The sequence below is a fragment of the Bidens hawaiensis genome, unplaced genomic scaffold (assembly GCF_021521415.1).
Source record: "Bidens hawaiensis isolate Kalapana, Puna unplaced genomic scaffold, B.hawaiensis_p1.1 tig00023314_1, whole genome shotgun sequence".
Taxonomy (NCBI): domain Eukaryota; kingdom Viridiplantae; phylum Streptophyta; class Magnoliopsida; order Asterales; family Asteraceae; genus Bidens; species Bidens hawaiensis.
In genome coordinates, this window is record NW_027493656.1 from 17,154 (window position 1) to 36,820 (window position 19,667).

At 45.3% G+C, this 19,667-nt stretch overlaps 1 pseudogene across 1 annotated transcript in view; it reads left to right on the forward strand.

The window, feature by feature from the left end:
• LOC143567296 (epoxide hydrolase 1-like) overlaps positions 1-17,071 on the forward strand; it is a 28,325-nt pseudogene extending 11,254 nt beyond the window's left edge. The window contains exon 4 of the transcript XR_013141390.1: positions 16,775-17,071. The product of XR_013141390.1 is annotated as an epoxide hydrolase 1-like (transcript). The remainder of the gene's footprint in view (positions 1-16,774) is intronic.
• Positions 17,072-19,667: the final 2,596 nt, after the last annotated feature.

Consider the following 19,667-nt stretch of genomic DNA (forward strand, 5'->3'; position numbering starts at 1 on the left):
GCGAATGTTCCATCGTGGAACATACACTTCATTGGAATCCGACACTGCAAAAAACAAAGAGCAGTTAGGAAAAGATGATTGAAAAATATAAGATAGGCCAAAAGAACCCTACGCACCTGTAGGGTCAATAACAGGCCGATAGCCGCCGAACCCATCACCTGAACCCAAGGGAAATCCATCCAAGAGGTCAGGCAGATGGGAAGGTGGCAGAGTTTGGCGATACGCCCCATGCTTACCTGAAGGATCGGCCGTCGTTGCCGATGACGGAGGAGGCATGGTAGCGGCCGCCACGGTCGCCGCTGCGGAATCCGCAGCAATAGTAACCGCCGGCTCGGTGAAAGACGCTGTAAAAATAGCACTCACAGCCGGCGGTGACGTCATCACAGCTGGAACAGTTGGCTCAAAGGAGTGAGCAACTGAACCAGCGGAAGCAGGCGCAGGCGCCTGGGTCGACGCCTCAGGTAGGCTGACCAAGCCTACCGTCATTGGCGGAGAGGTACTCTGTGCTCCACCCTGGAATGCGTCAACATCCACGCCTGCACAAAGAAGACAAGTATTAATGATGGAAAACTATGAAAAAGATAAAAGGAAGTTAGTACTTACGGGTTTTCTTGAGCCTAAAGGTACGGAGAGGCGGGGACGAACCCGATGGAGCCGGCCTCTTTGCGCCGCTCACCGTCGTCTTCTTGGGCTCTTCGGAGGTGACAGTCGCAGCCTCCGGAGCGGTGGTCTTGTCACCACCGGGATTCCCCGCCACCTCGTCGCTCTCGGTCTCCGAATCAGACCGAGGCACCGGATCGGCAGTGGAGGCCACCTTCTCCTTCCCCTTCCCGCCGACAGCCTTCTTCTTCCGCACCAACGGAGGACCATCTGCGGATTCCTCATCAGAACATACGATTAGAGGAATTCCAGCAGAGGTTTCAACATTGAGGGGTCGAGGGTTGAATAGCGCCTTACCTGGCCGCCTGGCGCTCAGGATCTCGTGGCCTAGCGGGTAGACCTCCACGAACCGATCCGCCGTTTGTTCTAGGATGGGCAACTCGTTCTCGTCTAGAGCGCGAGTACCCATCCGAGCGGGACCGTCAGCCTCCCGCGGGTTCAGGAGCGACTGCAAGTCGTTCCCCTCTGAAATAAACAGGAAAGAAGTTAGAAGAAATTCAAAATCAACAAAAAGAAACAAAGCATACCGTAAGGGACAGAGTTCGAACCGTATTCAAGGACGATTGGGATCTTCTGCGCATCCGCCTCCTTCCACACCCGGCTCATCCCCAACATCACCATCTCGGACTCTGCAAACCGGTAAACCGGAGATTGGACCCGGGATATCTTCGAAAACCATTCCGCCTCCTCGTAGTTGGAGGCGTGAAGGCTGGGAAGTGCTTGCCCGTTCTTGAATTTCATGGCAAGTGGGATGGCGCGAGCGGAGATGTAGAAGAACTCCCTCTTCCACGAGCGAAGACTGCGCTCGGTTGCGCAGATTTTCAAACCCTTAATCCGGGTTATCAATGTATACCACCCCTGGATGAACCTCCAAGTGTAGAAGGTCAACATAGGGCTCAATGCCCAGAATCCGGCAAACCCACTCGAAGTGCCGAATCTTGGAAATCGCCATCGGGTGCACCTCGGTCAGGTGCACACCGTGCCTCTCCAGGACACGGTAAACAAACTTTGTCAATGGGAACCTAAGATTCCCATAAACAAAGAATGCAGCATATACCCCGATCTTGCCTCTGGGGGCATCGTACACCGTTTGATGGGGTTCAGGAAACTCAGGCTCGAGAGGCTCGAGCATGAACTTCCTGACGACGTACTGGTACAGATCGACAGGCAGAGCACACTGGCACTCGCCAGCAGTACTCTTGTCATCGGCTGTAGATTCGAGATCACGAGACGACATCTTGCAAAAGAAAGAAGGAAACGATTTCAAGAGAATGCTCGGCTGAAAGATGAGTATTCGCCGGAAATCGTTCTGAAGATGAAGAGAAGAGTGAAAGTATGAATTACAAAGAACCCTCTCCCCCTTTATATACTAATCGCAATTAATGCGATGAATTTAATGCGGAGGAGAGAGAAATCGAAGGTGCAATGAAACTATGACACGTGGCAAAAAGCAAGCTGGCAACAGCTGTTGAAAGGACGCATACCATTAATTTCGCGGCCACGCGCCCGAAAAAACGGGCCCACGCGCCTGAAAAAGCGACTGGAATGACCAGGTACTGTCACGTTACCATAACTTCCTGCACGTCCTGACACAGTCAGAAGAAACCGTCGCACGACGTTTCAGAGGTTTGGACTGTTCTTATCTTTTCACCAACTCTTCGAATTTCAAAAAAAAAAAAAAAAAAAAAAAAATTTCAAAAAGATTCAAAAGTAAGCGGGAAAATACCCCTTACCTTGGCAACCAAGTAACCATAAGACGGGTGCGGGTACAGTGTCAAGGCAAAACCCTTCACATACTTAGCACCCGCAGGGAATTGACACCAGGAATACCTTGGAAGTAAAGTAACCGTAAGACGAGTGCGGGTACAGTGTCAAGGCAAAACCCTTCACATACTTAGCACTCTGCAGGGAATTCAAACCAAGAAGGATCTTCTGGGCCATGCTTGCGGAAACGGGAGTAACATCCCCGCATGACGGGAACGTCGAGAACTATATTGTTTGAAACTCCATGATGGGATTGGTGGTTTTAGCATAATTGATCAATATGTTGAAAACTACCAAAACCCCATGGAGAATCCACACAAGTGGGACTCAACGCTCCTGACGTGCGAGGAGGTTACAAACCTACCCGCTTCACACCCAAAGATCAAGCAGAAAAGTCGGGAATTTCTGCGTGACATCAGGAAAACCGCGGGAAGAATCACCACGGAAAACCTAAAACTAAACCCTTTTCAAAACCCCTTGCTAAGTCCAAAAGTTCACCTCACTTATTAATAATTCATGAGAAGAACATTGGACTGGGGGGACTTGAAGAGGTAGGTCCCAGCAGAGCCCAGTTGGACCCGCAAGACTCACCTTGAACAGGGACGTCTGCGCAATGACCAACTGCTCCAGCAGGACCCACCATGCTCAGAGAACCTTACGCGCAGTACGCCAGCTGTACCCGCAGGGAAAGCCTCCCAATGGTGAAGTACCCCGCCTGTTCCCGCAGCTGCGGATACAAGCCATCAGGGAAGGCTACCCGCACTAACAGCAAGGCTACACGCACAAGGCATTAGCTACTTCAGTAGTCACATGAAGGAATGAGCAAGGCGGGAATACTCCCGCCTAAATGAGCCAGTCCGTATGCTTCTGGAAGGTCTTTCGTACTATACCTACTAAGGTATGGGCAGAACAGACGATTTGACCAGAACAGCCCATGAACCAATCACAGGGTGACAGCTCACCGACAACAGTACGAGGAGGAGCACCCTCTAGTACTGTTTGTCACTATTAGCCGCTGCCTACTCACCAACCCTTACAATGGGACGTGCGCAGCCTACAGTTGGTGGAACAGTGCATAGCCGGCAGTAAAAGAACAGTGTACAGCCGACCTTGTTACTGTTGGCCGTAGCCTATCCACCAACCAGCATGGCCTGTGCGTAGTCCACTGTTGGTAGAACAGGAATACTATTCAGCCGGTTGTACCTTCTAGGAAACCTACCTTCGGCTATAAATACTCCAACACCTTGGAATGGTAAGGACATCATCTGATATCTCAATCTTATCTAGCAATCTCTTAATATACACTTATATTTAGAGCAATCTAGTCTGATTCTCACGCCAGAGGGTGGTCACAAGGAGGAACCCCCCCCTTCTCAGTGACGAGCTTACGGTGTCTGTTTTGCAGGTCCCCTGAAGAACAACCTTCTCTGCCAGACCTCATCCTCGTGGGAAACATTACTTAACCCCCAGATTATCTATAATCTGCCCAGGGTTCACTTAGTGTTTCTTCATTGGCGCCATCCGTGGGTAAAAGCTAGAACTAATTACTAGTTTTTTCAAAATTTCTGAAGAAATGGTTAACGTTACTCCGGTCCCAAGGCCAGTAATCGACCAAGAAACCCCGGTAACCACAACCCCAGCAACTTGGGGGAACACCGGCGGTTATACAAATCTTACGAACACTACCCCGACTACCCAAGCCGGGGCAAGTGTAGTAAATATTCCACTGGGGTTCACTGATGCCCAGTTGGAAAAACGAACGAGGGTCCCTCGCCAAACACTAGATCAAGTGAAGGCGTGGGCCGAAGCACGTCAGCGAGAGTTCCAAGCTGAATTGGACGAACGCTTGCGTTCAGTTCAACAGGCTGACGAATTCGGCAGTACTCGCCAACATCTCAATATGAACAGCGAGTGCGAGTACTCAGACGACGAAAGGGAAGAATCCGATACCGACGCAAACCCTCGCCATAAGGCGAAAGGGAAGCGTAAGGAAACGGACTTCCAACCGAAAAGGAATTTTGGGGAAGCTTTTAAACCAACAAATGCGGAGAGAAACCCGCGTGACTTCTCCAAAACCTTTAGACCAACTGCTACAAATGCAGGAAAGTCAAAGTTCGCAAGGGACATTGCGGAAGCAATCGCCCCGAGAAGTGCCAAACAAATGTCCAACATTGGCACTTATGATGGTCTATCCGACCCAGACGACCACTTGAACAGATTCATTGCGGGGGCAACCGTCAGTAACTGGACGGAACCCACGTGGTGTTATATGTTCCAGATGACTCTGGTTGGAGCGGCCAGGGCATGGTTCGATCGTTTGCCGGTCCACCACATTTATGATTGGGCGGACTTTCAGAATAAGTTCAGCCAGCACTTCAGCCAACAGAGGAAATATACTGAAGAACAGTGGACGATCCTCAACTGCGTTAGAGAGGAGGATGAATCTTTACTAGACTTCATCACCCGCTTCAACTCCAAAAAGCTAAGTCTCGGCAACATAAGTGAAGATCTTGTTCGCGCCGCTTTCATCCAAGGCGCCGAATACCCAGAGCTTATCCGCACATTGACGGGTAAGGATGGCATGCCATCAACATGGGATGCCATCATGACGGCGGCAAAGCGCTTTGCCGAGACGGAAAAGCAACTGGGAAGGGATCTTCCCCATAGTACACACCTCTACACTCAGAGGACAAGAGAGAACAATGTTCGGATCGCCCGGCAGAACAAAAAGAGGAAGCTAGGTATCTGGCAGTCAAGGGTAAACTTTGACACCTCATCCAGCTCTCACCCTCTTGTTGGCGGAAGAAATCACACACACCCTTCAAGCCAAAAGCACCGGTGGACGCCACTCACCAAAAGCGTCACGGAAATATTTGCCACTGAAAAGCTACCATGGCCAAAAGCTCCAATGATCCGGCAGCGACCTAATGCGGATCAGAGTAAATCCTGTGACTTCCACGGGACAAAAGGTCATAGTACGGAAGAGTGTACATCCTTGAAGGATATTGTTGAAGCATTCGTCAAGGATGGAAGACTGGCACACCTGGTGGCATCAATCAAGAAGGGAGGAAGGAACAACAACCGGTACCGAGGCAACGGACGAAAGCCCGTTGACATCAGCATCAACATGGTTCATGGTAAGATCAGAGGAAGAAAAAGGCGAACGACAGAACCATGTACGTGGAAGGAAGCTGAGGTGCGCTTCCAGCGAGTGCCAGGAGGACCCAGCAAAGAAGGCCCTATCGTCATCAAAAGCCAGCTGGGGCACTACATCACTTCTCGCACTCTTGCTGACAACGGCGCCTCGTCAACGGTGATGTACAGGCAGTTCTTCGACAAGCTAGATGACGAAGACAAGGAACGCCTGGAAACGATCTGCGCCTCGATGGAAGGGTTTGATGGCAGCACGAACACCCCCCTGGGTATCCTATCTTTCCCCGTCACTCTTACGGATGGGAAACACTCCCGCACAGAAGATGTGGACTTTGTCGTGATGAGAAAGCCACACCACACATACGACATTCTCTTCGGGAGAGACGGGATGGTAAGATTCAACGCCTTGGTATCCTCAGTCCACGGCATGATGGGATGGCCAACAGCTGAGGGTGTAGCGATGATCACCGGCATTCCCCAGGTATGCATCGCATCTGTCTCATCTAAACCCAAACCAAAGATGGCTAAACCAACCATCACCGAACCAGAAAGATGGGCCTTCAACGGCAAGTACCCTGACCAGGCCGTCACCATTGGCCCGACAATTGTTGATCCCACACGCACCTTACTCAAGCGCTTATTACAAAAAAACGCTGACATCTTCGCGTGGACACCAGCTGACATGACTGGTGTACCCCGAAGTAAGGCAGAGCATAAGCTCAAATGCGATCCGGCTGTTACGCCGATCGTACAAAAGCGCAGAGTAATGGGGCCAGAACAAACTAACGCGTGTAGAACCCAAGTCAAGGAACTCCTTGACGCAGGCATCGTACGCGTTAGTAGATATCAAACTTGGGTTGCAAATCCCGTTATGGTACCGAAGAATAACAAACAATGGCACTTGTGCATAGATTTCAAGGACTTGAACAAAGCATGCCCCAAAGATTGTTATCCGTTACCCGAAATTGATCTTAAGGTGGATTCGTTGGCACCGTTCCGCCTTAAATGCTTCCTGGACGCGTATAAGGGGTACCATCAAAAACACATGGCCGTTGATGATCAGGACAAAACCGCTTTTCGGACGCCCGATGGCACATTTTGTTACCAAATGATGCCATTCGGACTTAAGAATGCCGGGTCCACATACCAACGCCTGATGGACAACCAGTTTCATGCCCAAATTGGGAGGAACTTGGAAGTCTACATGGATGACTTGGTCATCAAAAGCCCTGACCCAGAAGCGATGTTGAAAGACATCGAAGAGACTTTCAACACGCTCAGGAAGATAAACATGAAGCTCAATCCGAGCAAGTGTGCCTTTGGAATGGAAGAAGGGAAGTTCTTGGGGGTCATCGTCACTAAAGATGGCTTCAGAGCGAACCCTGAAAAGGTCGAAGCCATTATCAAAATGGAATCACCTACTACCATCAAACAGGCTCAGACACTGAATGGACGACTAGTGGCACTTAATCGCTTTTTGGCAAACCACGCAGATAAGTCGTTTCCCTTCGTGTCAACGTTGAGAAACTGTTTAAAGAAAACGCACTTCCGCTGGACACCAGAAGCGGAAGCAGCTTTTCAGGAGATTCGGTCACGCTTGATCGAACTCCCAACGCTCACAGCACCAAAAGCGGGAGAGGAGTTAATCCTATACCTTTCCGCAACAGATAGAGCAACCGGGGCAGTCCTGCTAGTAGAGCGAAAAGGCATCCAGATGCCAATCTATTATGTCAGCCGTATCCTAACAGACGTAGAAACCCGGTACTCTACCCTCGAAAAATTAGTCTTAGCACTTATACACGCTTCACGCAGGTTAAGACGATATTTCCAGGGTCACCCAATCACCATTCTCTCCAACTTCAAACTTGCAAACGTTCTAGGCAAACCCGAGTTATCGGGACGCCTAGCCAAATGGGCAATTGAGTTGGGGGAATACGTGATAAAGTATAAGCCAAGACCAGCCATAAAAGGCCAGGTTCTGGCCGACTTTATTGCAGAAGTACCTGCATCGTGGGAAAAAGAGTGCCAGAAAGAGGCTCAACCCTCTCCAGCACAAGACATCAATGATGTCTGGCGACTCTACACTGATGGAGCAGCCAGTAACGAGGGTTCAGGCGCAGGGCTGAAACTAACCAACCCAGCAGGCCAAGAATACACTTACGCTATTCGACTGGACTTTCCAAGTACGAATAACGAAGCCGAGTATGAGGCGTTCTTGGCGGGGCTGAGAATTGCGCGTAAGATGGGAGTGAAAAACTTGGAAGCCCACGTGGATTCCATGTTAGTAGCCAATCAAATCAACGGGACGTACACGGCCGTGAACGACACAATGGCCCCGTACCTCGCACAAGCAAAATCCCTTATGCGCGATTTCAACGACTGCAAAGTCATACACGTCAAGCGAAGTGAAAACAAATCTGCGGATGCGTTAAGCAAGCTTGCATCATTAGCCTTCACCCACTTAGGAAAAGATATCCGCATTGAACTCCTCGAGGCACCTTCGGTCCCGCACAAGGAAATTTGTGTCATCCAAACCAGCACGGAAACGTGGATGACACCAATAATAAAATACCTTGCGGTAGGCACACTACCAGAGTCAAAAGCACAGGCAAGAAAACTACGCTGTAAAGCGCTGAATTATCAACTCATTGATGACATCCTTTACAGACGTAACTTTCTTGGCCCACTCTTGAGATGCGTGGACAACCAAGATGCTGACTACCTCCTAAGGGAAGTACACGAAGGCATCTGTGGAGTACACGCAGGTCCCCGCACTGTTGTAGCTAAGCTAAACAACGCGGGATACTTTTGGCCGGGGATGCATACGGATGCGCTGGCATACATCAGAAAATGCAGGTCTTGCCAGCTCTACGCACCCAACACGCACCGCCCGAAGAATGAACTTGTTCCAGTCACCTCTTCATGGCCATTTCAGAAGTGGGCCATCGATGTGACAGGCCCATTTCCTACAGCAGCAGGAAATGTTCAGTTCCTAGTGGTAGCCATCGACTACTTCACCAAGTGGATAGAAGCAAAACCCTTAGCCCAAACAACCGCAAAACATATTAAAAAATTTATTTGGGAATTTATTATTTGTCGTTTTGGACTTCCACAGAATTTGGTGAGCGATAACGGCACCAACTTTGCTGACAAGAAGCTACAACAGTGGCTGAAAGAACTTCAAATCACCCACACATTTACCTCAGTGGCACACCCGCAAGGTAATGGTGAGGTGGAAAGAGCAAATAAAAGCATCGTCGAAGGCATCAAGAAAAGACTCTTGGAACACAGATCCGGCTGGGTGGACGAGCTTCCGCACGTCCTTTGGGCAAACAGAACGCTAAAGAAGGCCAGTACGGGAGAAACCCCGTTCAGTCTCACTTATGGCACTGAAGCCATGGTCCCGGTCGAAATTGGTTTACCCTCACCAAGGGTCTTGATTCAGCCAGAAGAAAATGATGCGGAAAGACGGTTGGACCTTATGCTAACCGAGGAACGCAGAGACTTAGCCGCAGTGCGTGAAGAGAACTACAAGCGACAAATGCAAAAGTACTACAACACGCGGGTAAAACTCTGCAACTTCAATGTAGGAGACTACATACTACGTAACAACGAGGCTTCGAACCAAGAACGCCCGGGAAAGCTGGCCCCGGTCTGGGAAGGGCCATACATTATCAACGAAGTCCTGGGAAAGGGCGCATACCGGCTCGAAAGGCTCGATGGCACTCCCATCCCAAGAACATGGAATGGAGCTCAATTACGCAAATGTTATATGTAGATCAATTCCAAACTTGTAAAGAAAAGGCCTAGAGCCACTTCTAATGGAAATGATTCTCCTTTCACAATGTGTTGATAGCCTTACCTTTATACTTATGAACTTCCCGCACTAATGTGGCGGTATTCACCGCATAAATGGGGGAAGAAGTAAGTCGTTACGTGTGGAAGGCGGCAAAACCCGCATAAACACAACGCTAGAAATCTCAAGTTTTAAGGAAAACCTACACGCAGGTCAGATGTAAGTAAAGTCTAGCCATCCTTGTAAGTGCAAGTGACGGTCTTACCCGCACAATCACGAACAAGGAAGCAAAACTTCAACCTACCATCTACCACGTTCAAAGGTTAACTTAATCTGAACACTTAGAAAATTTCAAAGGAAAAGATGAGGAAAACTTCCACGCAGGTCAGATGTAAGTAAAGTTAAGCCATCCTACTAAATGTAAGTGACGGTCATACCCGCACAATCATGAAAGAGGAAGCGAAACAAACTTATAATTTACCACGTTAAAAAGTCAACTTATCTAAGTACTAAAGAAATTGCTAAGTTAGATCAAAACATGCGTAAAATAAACAAGGCAAAGAACTAACACAATCTTTATTCCATCAAATTCAAATATTACAAAGATAGCTATACAAAAGCAAAAATCTACGCTAATGGTGGAAAGGGATCTTCAGAATCAAGCTTTAGGACCACTTCCACTTGGACCCGCTCCATCAGTAGAGCGTGGTGGTTCAAGGAAAGCTTTGAGAATAGCTAGCCCATCATCAGCAGCAGCGACTTCGTTCACCTTCTCCACCACCGGATGCGGGAAGGCGGCATACTGGTTCACTGCTTGGTCGTAAATAGCTTCAGTATCCACATTATACAAAGGGGAGTTGGAAGGCAGGATGCCTTTCTCAACGAACCCTAGACCAAGCAGGAAGCCGGCCTTTTCCCCATCCTCATGAGAAGCGTTGAGGGCTGCGCTCATAGCATCGTCATAAGACGTCTCTGAGAAGACCCGATGCACAACCTACAAAGAAAAAATACAAGTATCAGAACCTTTTCTATTTACAAAGAAAAGCGTAAAGACATGAAAAGCTTACCTGAGACAACGCTTCTCGAAGAAGCCATTCCTTGGCAACCAGAGCTTATTGGAGGGCGGCTTGAGCTTGGGTACAGGCGCGTTCGGCTTCACTTTTATTAAGGTTGGCAAGCAACACTTCCTTTGCAGCAGCCTCTTCGACGCCCTTTAGCTTCCGCTTAGTGTGGTCAAGCACGCCCCTCTGGTCTAGGATTTCTTGGAGCTTCTTCGCGTCCTCCATCGCCAAGGCATCATGAGCCTGCTGGAGAGCCTCTAATTTGGCTTTAAGCTCTTCATTCTCCAGGCGTAGAGGCTCAGCAACAGCTTCAGCCTTGGTGGCCCTTTCAGTTGCGTTCCTAGCAGTTTCCTTAGCCAGCCGAAGCTGTTCATTAACAGCTTGGGCAGCCTTGGAGCGAGCCTCGAGACGGGCCTGAACCTCAACTTCAAGGGCCTTGAACGCCTTCTCCTTCTCCGCCGCCGCGGCGGAAAGCCTCCTATTCTCCTCCCGGACAGCCCGCGCCTGAGCTACTTCCTGAAGGCGAGCTGCTTTTAACTTGTCGTTTTCACGACAAAGCAGCTCGACGCGCGGCTGCATCCGGGCCAGGAGAACCTGAAGCTCATTGCTTAGCCTACCCTCCTGGTAGCTAGCCATGGCTTCCCCCAACGCACCACTAGGAGCAGCGTGACGAGCCCACTCCACAGGGGTGCAAAGGGTTGTTCCTCGGCGAATGTTCCATCGTGGAACATACACTTCATTGGAATCCGACACTGCAAAAAACAAAGAGCAGTTAGGAAAAGATGATTGAAAAATATAAGATAGGCCAAAAGAACCCTACGCACCTGTAGGGTCAATAACAGGCCGATAGCCGCCGAACCCATCACCTGAACCCAAGGGAAATCCATCCAAGAGGTCAGGCAGATGGGAAGGTGGCAGAGTTTGGCGATACGCCCCATGCTTACCTGAAGGATCGGCCGTCGTTGCCGATGACGGAGGAGGCATGGTAGCGGCCGCCACGGTCGCCGCTGCGGAATCCGCAGCAATAGTAACCGCCGGCTCGGTGAAAGATGCTGTAAAAATAGCACTCACAGCCGGCGGTGACGTCATCACAGCTGGAACAGTTGGCTCAAAGGAGTGAGCAACTGAACCAGCGGAAGCAGGCGCAGGCGCCTGGGTCGACGCCTCAGGTAGGCTGACCAAGCCTACCGTCATTGGCGGAGAGGTACTCTGTGCTCCACCCTGGAATGCGTCAACATCCACGCCTGCACAAAGAAGACAAGTATTAATGATGGAAAACTATGAAAAAGATAAAAGGAAGTTAGTACTTACGGGTTTTCTTGAGCCTAAAGGTACGGAGAGGCGGGGACGAACCCGATGGAGCCGGCCTCTTTGCGCCGCTCACCGTCGTCTTCTTGGGCTCTTCGGAGGTGACAGTCGCAGCCTCCGGAGCGGTGGTCTTGTCACCACCGGGATTCCCCGCCACCTCGTCGCTCTCGGTCTCCGAATCAGACCGAGGCACCGGATCGGCAGTGGAGGCCACCTTCTCCTTCCCCTTCCCGCCGACAGCCTTCTTCTTCCGCACCAACGGAGGACCATCTGCGGATTCCTCATCAGAACATACGATTAGAGGAATTCCAGCAGAGGTTTCAACATTGAGGGGTCGAGGGTTGAATAGCGCCTTACCTGGCCGCCTGGCGCTCAGGATCTCGTGGCCTAGCGGGTAGACCTCCACGAACCGATCCGCCGTTTGTTCTAGGATGGGCAACTCGTTCTCGTCTAGAGCGCGAGTACCCATCCGAGCGGGACCGTCAGCCTCCCGCGGGTTCAGGAGCGACTGCAAGTCGTTCCCCTCTGAAATAAACAGGAAAGAAGTTAGAAGAAATTCAAAATCAACAAAAAGAAACAAAGCATACCGTAAGGGACAGAGTTCGAACCGTATTCAAGGACGATTGGGATCTTCTGCGCATCCGCCTCCTTCCACACCCGGCTCATCCCCAACATCACCATCTCGGACTCTGCAAACCGGTAAACCGGAGATTGGACCCGGGATATCTTCGAAAACCATTCCGCCTCCTCGTAGTTGGAGGCGTGAAGGCTGGGAAGTGCTTGCCCGTTCTTGAATTTCATGGCAAGTGGGATGGCGCGAGCGGAGATGTAGAAGAACTCCCTCTTCCACGAGCGAAGACTGCGCTCGGTTGCGCAGATTTTCAAACCCTTAATCCGGGTTATCAATGTATACCACCCCTGGATGCACCTCCAAGTGTAGAAGGTCAACATAGGGCTCAATGCCCAGAATCCGGCAAACCCACTCGAAGTGCCGAATCTTGGAAATCGCCATCGGGTGCACCTCGGTCAGGTGCACACCGTGCCTCTCCAGGACACGGTAAACAAACTTTGTCAATGGGAACCTAAGATTCCCATAAACAAAGAATGCAGCATATACCCCGATCTTGCCTCTGGGGGCATCGTACACCGTTTGATGGGGTTCAGGAAACTCAGGCTCGAGAGGCTCGAGCATGAACTTCCTGACGACGTACTGGTACAGATCGACAGGCAGAGCACACTGGCACTCGCCAGCAGTACTCTTGTCATCGGCTGTAGATTCGAGATCACGAGACGACATCTTGCAAAAGAAAGAAGGAAACGATTTCAAGAGAATGCTCGGCTGAAAGATGAGTATTCGCCGGAAATCGTTCTGAAGATGAAGAGAAGAGTGAAAGTATGAATTACAAAGAACCCTCTCCCCCTTTATATACTAATCGCAATTAATGCGATGAATTTAATGCGGAGGAGAGAGAAATCGAAGGTGCAATGAAACTATGACACGTGGCAAAAAGCAAGCTGGCAACAGCTGTTGAAAGGACGCATACCATTAATTTCGCGGCCACGCGCCCGAAAAAACGGGCCCACGCGCCTGAAAAAGCGACTGGAATGACCAGGTACTGTCACGTTACCATAACTTCCTGCACGTCCTGACACAGTCAGAAGAAACCGTCGCACGACGTTTCAGAGGTTTGGACTGTTCTTATCCTTTCACCAACTCTTCGAATTTCAAAAAAAAAAAAAAAAAAAAAAAATTTCAAAAAGATTCAAAAGTAAGCGGGAAAATACCCCTTACCTTGGCAACCAAGTAACCATAAGACGGGTGCGGTACAGTGTCAAGGCAAAACCCTTCACATACTTAGCACCCGCAGGGAATTGACGCCAGGAATACCTTGGAAGTAAAGTAACCGTAAGACGAGTGCGGGTACAGTGTCAAGGCAAAACCCTTCACATACTTAGCACTCTGCAGGGAATTCAAACCAAGAAGGATCTTCTGGGCCATGCTTGCGGAAACGGGAGTAACATCCCCGCATGACGGGAACGTCGAGAACTATATTGTTTGAAACTCCATGATGGGATTGGTGGTTTTAGCATAATTGATCAATATGTTGAAAACTACCAAAACCCCATGGAGAATCCACACAAGTGGGACTCAACGCTCCTGACGTGCGAGGAGGTTACAAACCTACCCGCTTCACACCCAAAGATCAAGCAGAAAAGTCGGGAATTTCTGCGTGACATCAGGAAAACCGCGGGAAGAATCACCACGGAAAACCTAAAACTAAACCCTTTTCAAAACCCCTTGCTAAGTCCAAAAGTTCACCTCACTTATTAATAATTCATGAGAAGAACATTGGACTGGGGGGACTTGAAGAGGTAGGTCCCAGCAGAGCCCAGTTGGACCCGCAAGACTCACCTTGAACAGGGACGTCTGCGCAATGACCAACTGCTCCAGCAGGACCCACCATGCTCAGAGAACCTTACGCGCAGTACGCCAGCTGTACCCGCAGGGAAAGCCTCCCAATGGTGAAGTACCCCGCCTGTTCCCGCAGCTGCGGATACAAGCCATCAGGGAAGGCTACCCGCACTAACAGCAAGGCTACACGCACAAGGCATTAGCTACTTCAGTAGTCACATGAAGGAATGAGCAAGGCGGGAATACTCCCGCCTAAATGAGCCAGTCCGTATGCTTCTGGAAGGTCTTTCGTACTATACCTACTAAGGTATGGGCAGAACAGACGATTTGACCAGAACAGCCCATGAACCAATCACAGGGTGACAGCTCACCGACAACAGTACGAGGAGGAGCACCCTCTAGTACTGTTTGTCACTATTAGCCGCTGCCTACTCACCAACCCTTACAATGGGACGTGCGCAGCCTACAGTTGGTGGAACAGTGCATAGCCGGCAGTAAAAGAACAGTGTACAGCCGACCTTGTTACTGTTGGCCGTAGCCTATCCACCAACCAGCATGGCCTGTGCGTAGTCCACTGTTGGTAGAACAGGAATACTATTCAGCCGGTTGTACCTTCTAGGAAACCTACCTTCGGCTATAAATACTCCAACACCTTGGAATGGTAAGGACATCATCTGATATCTCAATCTTATCTAGCAATCTCTTAATATACACTTATATTTAGAGCAATCTAGTCTGATTCTCACGCCGGAGGGTGGTCACAAGGAGGAACCCCCCCCTTCTCAGTGACGAGCTTACGGTGTCTGTTTTGCAGGTCCCCTGAAGAACAACCTTCTCTGCCAGACCTCATCCTCGTGGGAAACATTACTTAACCCCCAGATTATCTATAATCTGCCCAGGGTTCACTTAGTGTTTCTTCACTTGTTTAATTAAACATGTCAAATCGGTTATGCCCTGCTCATGTTTTGGGTTGTAATATACGGCTCGTGCTCGGGTTGACCATTTAATTAAACAAGTCGTGTTAGGGCTCCTATTTAACCTACTTAACTAAGAAGGTTGACACGCCAGCCCAGTTACGACCCGTTTAACCCTTTTATTACAACCCACTAGCCTGATTAGAATGTTTATGACTTTAGTACTACCCGCCAGCCCGTTTGGCACCCTAAGGCAAATGAGTTGAACGGGTCGTTTTCAATTTATGGCTCATTTAACCATTTATTACAACCCACCAACATGATTAACACATTTACAACTTGATTACTACCTGCCAACCAGCTTGGCACATTTAGATAAATGGGTTTAGTGGGTCGATTTTATGTAAGGGTTTATATTTTAATACGAATATATATGTATGTATATATATATATATATAGGGTAAGGATTCTAAGAAAACCATTGGCAAATTAAGAACTTTGAGAACCATTTTGGACCACTAAAAAAAACCTCTTAAAAGATATTTAAAAAATTATAAAACAAAAAAAAACCGAAAATTTTAAAAAAGTAAAAAACCAAAATTCTTATATTTCATTCCGGTTTCATTAAAAAAATAAATAAATAAACCGAATTTTTTTTTCTTTTTAATTCGTATTATACCTATACACATATGTATACTTTCATTTAATTTCTAGTTACGTAATGTACACATATGTACATTATCATTTACCTCAAATTATACATGTGTGTATAGGAAAAAACATTTGTGTACATATTATACATATATGTATAATAAAAAAAACGATTTTTTTTCTTTTTAATTCGTATTATACCTATATACATATGTATACTTTCATTTAATCTCTAGTTATGTAATGTACACATATGTACATTATCATTTACCTTAAATTATACATATGTGTATAGGAAAAAAAACATGTGTGCACATATATGTACATATTATACATATATGTATATGTATAATTTAGCTAAACCAAGAATTTTTTTTTACGTTTTTTTAGAAACCAGAATGATAAATAAGAACTTTGGTTTTTTTACTTTTTTTTTGTGTTTCTTTTTGTTTTATGATTTTTTTTATTTTTGGGTTTTTTTGTGGTCTAAAATGGTTCTCATAGTTCTCAATTCCCAAAAAGTTCTCACATAATCCTGATCCTATATATATATATATATATGTATATGGTTAGTTTCATTTAAGAACTCAAGAAAAGTTAAGAACTGTTAGGAACTTTTAAAAATCAAATATTTTTTTAATTTTTTTTATATAATAACATTATTTAAGAGTAGTTTTATCATATTTGATATATAAATTTTTTATTTACATATATAAATCACAAGTTTACATATATGTAAAATTTATGTAATAACAAACTTTCTTGTGTTAAAGAAAATTAAATATGTGTAAAAACTAATTTGTATGATTGTAATCAGATATATAAATATAAAAAATGATAAAACTATACTCAAATAATATTAACATACAAAATTTTTTATAAAAAACGTTAGTTATTATGAGTTCCTTAGAGTTCTTAAATAATTTAAGTGTTATATATATATATATATATATATATATATATATATATATATATATATATATATGGGTTGTTTCAACCCACCATCCCGACACGACTGAAACCTGTTTAAAGATACAATTAAAGTAAATAGCAGGACATGGGAGCTGCTAGCACCATGGCAAGGGTCAAAGATAACAGTTCCAGCAAAGTTCATTATCGGAGATAAAGATATTGGATATAAAAGCTTTTCAAAACCATAAATTGAAAGCAATGTTATGAAAACTCTAGTACCTGATATTGAAGTTGTCACACTTGATGCTCACCATTTTATCCAGCACGAAAAACCGCAAGAAGTTTCTGATGAGATAATATCTTTTGTTCAGAAACTAGCCATGAATTAGGATCAAAGGGTCTGTTTATTAATGTATCAATATTCACACGAGTAGGTTTACGGTTTTTGCTGTTTGTGTTTACGTTTGCCATCTTTAACCAAACTTGAATTTGTACCAATTTTGATATTGGTAGTTGGTAAATTTAACTTCATAAGATGAATGTGGCTTCTGTATAGGGAGATAATTGTATAATTATAACTGGCAGATTGTGGTCTGAACAGCTAAGTCCGGTCTGAAACATCAAAAATGGCCTGGAACCGACCTACACCTGCTGGCCCTTAACCAGCGTGAAACCTGTCTAGAATCCGTACCTGGCATTCTCTGCCATAAGTTCTTAAATATGAGTTTTTGGGTCCTTTTGGGATAACTATTATTTGTAAGGGGCCTCTTATTGTGAATTTGTGATTACGGTTGCTGATTCTATTCCGCATAAAATCACTCCAGCACATATGGTTAAAGGAAACTAAGGATTTTATTTTATTTTATTTTAATCTTTATTAAATTGTGTGAGAATCATGATTCTTGATGTGCACCAAGAATAATGATTTTTGCCAGCAATTAGTATCCATGACTTGAACTTATGACGTTACGTTCACAAAGCATGTGCTACAGTTGCTATGAGGTGTATGTTAATATGTTATCATTTTAGTGATCATGTTTTACATTAGAGTGCGTAGCTTGAATCTGATTGCCTGCAACAAGTCCTTAGAGTGTGGCAAATGTGACTGTAAAAGATTATAAGGATTTATCTGGTATTATGTTTCGAAAGCTTATTAGGATTTATAGGAAATGACTGAACATGTGTAATATCATTTGCAAATGAACCTGTATGAGTTGTTCAATATAGTTGAAAATCTCTATGATATATGCATGTGCAGTAAATGTAAGAGAAGAGAGAGTAAAGGAGAGCAGGAGTGAATGGATAGGTAGGTCATCAATATTTTCCAACAGTTTTCCTGTTCTTGATCATATGGTATGCAGTGTCGTATCAATCATACCAAGTCTAATGTCCTAAAAGGCCAATGATATCACATTAAATTACGAGCGAACAGAGGTTCGCACAATACTCTATTACCGTAATAAATTGTGTAGGGACCATAGAGTAATTGTTGAATGTCTTTATGATCGGAATCATCTAGTTTTGGTTTGACCGCAAACCGAACCTAAAACCAAATTTTGGTTTTAAGCTTTTGAAAATTTGGTATTTGAGCTTGAAAATTTGATGTCGGAAATAAACTTGGGCCCAAAAGAATGAAGCAAGGCGTAAAAGTTACGCCGTGAATCTTTTTATTATTTAATGATTAATTGATTATTATACATTTGCGTTACACTTTTTATTAAATTTTTATAAGCTACTTTGAATTCAAAATTAAAAAAAGAAAAAGAAAAAAGAAATCCATAAAGTCTATAGGGTATTGTTTTTCGGTTGTATAATAAACGATGTGCTTTATACAGTTTTATACTGATTTTACTATTTTATACATTTAAATTGTTAGATTTACTACAATTGGTCAACATTTGGAACTTTAAAAGGGGAATAATATATCTCATTAAAATATGATATGCTACAGTGGCGGATCTAGACATCAATTTCAGAGATAACGTTCAAAAAAATTTTTTTTTACCGTATTTCACACAAATTTTTTTTACCGTATCAAACATTAAAAACACATCCTTTTTTAAATATATATATATATAATTAAAAAAATAAAAATTCAGGCCTATCGGGGTGTCAGACCGGGATTGGTCGACCACCCAACCCTGCCTCATAACCGCCCTTGATGTATAAAAACACGATAATAAATAAATTTAAGCACATAGGGATCAAATTTCTCCTATTCGGTTTTTAAAAACTTGAAATCGAGACATTACATCTTCTTCTTTTACTTTATCAAACGTTTCTCTTTCGACCGCACAAATTAAAATATTGTTCAAATACTCATCACCCATTTTTGTAAATTTATCATTTTTCTTTAAAGTGTGATAAAAGGTCGTAAGATTATCACCCGAAATACACCATCTTTCTTCATTACTAAAATCATTTGGACGCATCTCATAAAATAACACTGTCTTAGATATATCAAACTAAGAAAATGAATTGCAAGGATTTAAACCAAACATATTTTTTTAACAAAGTAGTTGAGACCCCACTGAATCTATTTTCATGTTCTTGAATTTGCTTATCCAAAACCATATAAAAACTTCAACCTCAAAATGGTATCAAGTGGTGGTGTCTGGTGCAACGCTGTTTGATGTATGGCTAGTTTCCAATTTCCAAACAAGTATTATTTTTGAAAATGGTTAATGGGTTTTAATTGGTTTGGGATTTAAACTTTGGTTGGGTTTTTCTTTGGTTGAACTTTTAAATTGGTCGAGCTTTAAACAAATAGGGCTAACGTCATATTTTTTTCAGGGTTAACGAAATACGAAAACCTGCCCAAAAAAGTAATTTTTTATACTATCGACGAAAAGTTGAGGGGTAGCCTCCGCTACCCCTGCTAAAGTGCTACATCCACCCCTGATATGCTACAACTTTCAAGACATAAATAACTTCACAATAATTATTTAACTGGACAAATCAAACCGAAAAGCACCACATTACATCAGCACATTAATAATTTCTAAACTTTGATCATGATATATATGTATAGGACA